Below are 4,736 nucleotides of genomic sequence, written 5' to 3' on the forward strand. Positions count from 1 at the left end.
GGGAGAGGGACAGAGGAGGGGGAGAGGGACAGAGGAGAGAGAGGGATAGAAGAGAGAGGGGGAGACAGGAGGGGGGGGGAGAAAGAGAGAGAGAGAGCCAGCATGAGCATACAAGCTGTCGATAGGTCTGCTAGCAGCAGCCGTGCTGCAGCGGAGAGAAAAATCAAGAAACAAGTCATAGCAACACTGGGCACCAGGTTCTGCCAAGCGTTCAGAAATCTGTTGGGTGTCCAGAGGCCTCTGGGTAGCCTAGGCTAAGATGTCACGCAAGGTGGCACAGGCAGTTCCCATGGGGAGGACGTGGGAATGGGTGGGGGCAGGAGTGAGTACAAGAGTTGGTAGGGTGGCAGTGGAAGGCTTAATCAGAGTGGATTCTGGAACATTCTGGACTGCGGCACCTTGTATCTGGACAGGGATTTGGGACTGCGCAGGAGACGACTGGTGGTCCGGTGTGGCTTAAGGACTTGATGGCGTAACCCACTTCTTCCACGTATGTATTTCTTGTGATAAGGGCAATGTCTAGGGTATGTGGATGTTGTTTTTCTTACCTTCTTTCTTGCCTTTTGCTATTTTGTTCTCTTGGAGGTTTATTTTATTTTATTTTTACTTTAATTTCTTCTCCCTTAGTGTCAGCTATTTAAGCCTGACCAGGATAGAGGACAGGAGTGAACCATCCCCGGCTTCCCACTTAACCTTTCACCCTTTACCCTGTTTTCTGCTGGTGGATGGAGAGACTGGTTTTCCAGGTTGTTTGGGTGTCAGTGTCCATCTGTGCAGGCTTATGGGAAAGGAAGAGAGAGAGAAGTGACAAGAAGCAGGCAAGAGGGAATGTTTTTCCAGGCATTCTCTTATTAAAACGTCTAGTTGTGGGCATCTGGGGTGGTGGAAGAGCATCGGCATAGGGTAGGGTGTGGGCTGGGAGAAGTGGGGTGATGCTGGGAGGTTGTCACTGCGTAGTTGAGAAAAGTGGGGAATGATGACGCAGTCACTGTTGCATCTTGTTAGGAGCTCTGTGGAGACAGGTAGTGAAGCTCCTGGGATCTGTGGGACCAGCAGAAGGGTTAAAGATGAGTCTAGGTGGGAAGCTAACATTTAGAGATTAAATGTCATCCTTTTGGCGTTGGAAAGTTGTTTACCTTGCTTTCTCTGTGTCTCCATGTTGGCTCCCTTCCAGTTCACATGTGATGGCCTTCCCTGTACTGCTGCATCATTAACTAAGTGACTGAGCTGGCCTTCCATTGGCCAGGGGAGGGCTCTTATTTCAGACACTTCCTCTCATTGGTGGGAGGGCCAATGGCAGGTGAAAACCTCTTTTTGATTGGCTAAGGACAGAGTATCAAATCTGAATTTGCATTTCACTTGCTTAAAGGGGAGGGAGAGAAGCCCAGCAGCTTCTAAAATCTCTTTTAGGGGTGTGCGTAGGTGCGTGAGTCTGCCTGCTTCAGACTGCCCAACTGAAGCGTCTTCCTTTACCTTTTTTTAAAATTTCAGGAACTATGAGGAAAAGCTTAAAATGCCTCAAACTTTTTTTTTTTTTTTTTGGAGGGAGGAGACTGGGGAGATGGATTTGAAGAGGATTGACCAAATTGGAAGAAAATATTTGTCCTCTGCTTTGGTGTCAGAAAAGGGAATTTTCCAATCTGCCACACCTCAGTGTTGCGGCAAAAATAATTCTTGGCTCCCCTGGAAACTATCGGGCAAGGTAGGGCAGAACTGCTGCTGCTATTGAATGGGCTGCTCCCAAGTGAACAGATCTGCGTTGATGCTCTGGTCGTCCAAAAGTCCTCAAATCAGCTCTGAGCTGAGCCCACTATTGGAAGAATCTGCCTTTTGGAAGTTGCCGCTACCTTGTGCTTGGGAAGGTAAGGATGGGGACTAACCTCAGAGTATTGCTTGGAAACTGGCTGTTATGATGTTTCTCAAAAAGTAAGTGGGTAAGGCTTTGAAGGACTCTCTTTAGAATGATTTGTCAGTCTAGGGAACCAGGAGATGAATGAAACTGGGGCGGCAGCAGCTGTCTTGTACTGGGGGAAAGCTAGAAAATTAGAGTTCTGGCACCCCATCTTATCCTTGTAATGGGTCTCATATTTGTGGGAGGGGGTTTGCTTGGCCCTGCACCATGCGTAGTGACTCCACCCATGACTGCGCATCCAGAGCAAGAACGCATTGCACCCTGGGTCTCTGGCCTGGGACAAACACCTCCCTCCTTGTTATATAACTCAGGGTGGCCTGTGCCTTCTCAAGCCTCCTTTGCAACTCTACCACCCCACTCCTTGCCGCTCACAGCTGAGGGTCTGTTAGGGAACAGTGGGAGTTTCCCTCCCTGAATGAGTTAGCCACTTAGTGACCAAATTTGAGCACAGAAATGATCTGCTGTCTCATCTGAGGACATGGACCCCAGAATGTCCTTCTGAGTATCCTGTGTCACCTGTAGTCCCTGGCTTAGAGGTGGGGATAATGCCTTCCTTTCCCTTTTATCCTTTCTAGTTTGGGGGCAGGGACTTTCTTAAGGGAAGGAGTGAAAACCTTTTGGGAGGGGGTTGGCAGTGTCCCTTCCTTGTCTCTAGCTTTCCTTTTCCTGGCTGGGTTTACACTCTGGATTCCTTTGAGGCTGCCATTTTGAAGGCAGATCTGCTTGTCCTTTACATGGTTGGCCCTGCTGTGCTAATTCTAAGGAGTGGGTGGGGATTTAAAAAGGGGTCTCTGATAGAGGGATACAGTCACTGTATAGGTAGATGCAGTTATGATTGTTGCAGTGAAGGTGGTCTGAAAGTAGAACTGCCTGGTTCCATGCTGGGTCACAGCACTGGGTGGAGGTCTAAATGGAAGCCTTCTGGGTCAGGGTTCCATGGCGCGGGACCCCATCTTTACCAGAGTATGACTACTTGGCTTCCCTGCCCTAGTCAGCCTAAACCAGAGATGTTCCACCATGTGCCTAGTGATGGAGGAGAGTGAAAGCAGACATAGGAGCTCATCTCAGATGTGGTAGACCTGTGGTTTGTGTTTTTCAAAAAGCCCCTCTGTCTCTGTCTCTGTCTCTTCTCGTTTCTTCTCTCTCTCTCTCTCTCTCTCTCTCTCTCTCTCTCTCTCTCTCTGCCTCTATATGGAGACATGGGTTGAGGTCCACAGCAGGCAGCAGCATTTGGTCAAATGCCTTTCCTCCTTGCCCCCTGCCAGGGCCACAGTTCTAATTGCTGTTCTTTAGTGAGGCTCCCTGCTGCCCAACCCTTTCTAGACCCTTCTGCAGATAGCGGCCATCTTGTCTGCCTGCTCAGAGATTTAAAATGGTTTCCCATTGTCAGCTTGAAATTCCTCCTATTCGGTAAGTACTCTGAGCTGACTACAAGTGGCCTTAGCTTTCTCAAGAAGCCTTCCTCGGGTGAAAACCAGACCACCCATATTTCCCTGGGTTTCTTTTCTCCCTAATTTCAATATGGCTATTTTTCCATGCCTGCGATCTACCTGTTGCACGGCCACTGTCTTTAAGGACCTCTCCCTGAGCACCCTATAAAGAAGAAATCCCTGTAACCACTATTACGAGTCTCCTTCCTTTCATGCTTTTTTTTTTATGTGTGGTTCCGTGTATTCTCTATCAGAGTTTGTGCTCCAGTAAGAAGCCAGGGGCAGGAAGGCATCCCTATTCAGAACCCCTCATGCCGGATGCCATGTTTCCTCACGAATGCTACTTGGGTTGTTTGCTTGTTTGTTTGTTTTTGTTTTATCATAACCCTTTAGGGAGAATCCTGTGGCTGACAAGAATCCCAGCCTTCAAAAATCTTTTTTCCTCCATGTTTCCAAGATGACACCCTCAAATGTGACTATTTAGAAGGTGACACCCTCAAATGTAGCTATTTTAGGAATATTGTAAGTCTCTAAAGTTGTGTAAGGTCATTCAGCTGGTCCTTTTCCTTCATGGCCAGGTTAAGTCAAGATGATATATTTTTTTTTGTACCTGAAATGAACAAACCTCAGTTGTTTTGCGTGCCTTCCTCCTGGAAGAGCAGGCAGAGGTGGGTAGGTAGGAACACCTGCAGAGGAGGGTAAGCCCAGTCACTGAGATAGGTACAGACACTGGACTATACCAGGTCTGTATACCCCAATCTCAGTTGGCTGATTTTAGACAGGTTATCCTATTTCATGCCTAAGTGCCCTTAGTCTGTGAAGTAGATTCCTAGCAGCCTGTTCTGTAGGAATGTCCACCGTATTTTCTGTTCTTCGTAGATTTGGCTCAAGCCCTCTTTCCCTGCCTGGAGACTTATTGGGGATGTAAAATTAGAGAATAGCAGGTGACCAGCAAATTAGGGGAGGATTAAATACTTCCAAGTTGTCACAGCAAGAAGAAAGAGGAATATCTCAGGAGTTTGACCTCAAGCCTGCAAAGTGGTGGTATTCTACCAGGAGTGAGTACACCTTTGTTTCTGAAGGGATGAGGTGATGGTCGAGGTAGAACAGGGGTTAAGCAGGGGTGTTTCTGAGAGCCTTCTGATGGTAGATTTGTTTGTTTTCTTGCTGAATCTCAACAGTGTCTGTATGCTTCCTGATGCTGTTGAGTCCTGTGGGAGGAGAATCTGAGCACCCTGATGCCCCTTATCCCCAATTCTGGACTGTGGAGCTGAGAGTGACAACAGCCAGTGAGTCCTTTGTCAACAGCAATCTGGGCCCTGGTGACGGCTGCTTTGTTTTCTCTCTCTCTCTCTCTCTCTCTCTCTCTCTCTCTCTCTCTCTCTCTCTCTCTC

General features: G+C 48.0%; 1 long non-coding RNA gene across 5 annotated transcripts in view; it reads left to right on the forward strand.

Annotated features, from left to right (window-relative positions):
- Window positions 1-4,736, forward strand: part of LOC115031511 — a 60,342-nt gene that overhangs the window by 39,549 nt on the left and 16,057 nt on the right. For 2 of the 5 annotated variants that reach the window (XR_003837149.1, XR_003837148.1), the window contains exons 3-5: window positions 414-490; window positions 1,546-4,400; window positions 4,524-4,631. This is a non-coding gene — a long non-coding RNA (uncharacterized LOC115031511). Of the gene's footprint in view, window positions 1-89; window positions 491-1,545; window positions 4,401-4,523; window positions 4,632-4,736 lie in introns of those variants that run through there. The other 3 variants (XR_003837151.1, XR_003837147.1, XR_003837150.1) reach the window with 3 other exon arrangements.

Source organism: Mus caroli, chromosome 1, assembly GCF_900094665.2.
Source record: "Mus caroli chromosome 1, CAROLI_EIJ_v1.1, whole genome shotgun sequence".
NCBI lineage: Eukaryota > Metazoa > Chordata > Mammalia > Rodentia > Muridae > Mus > Mus caroli.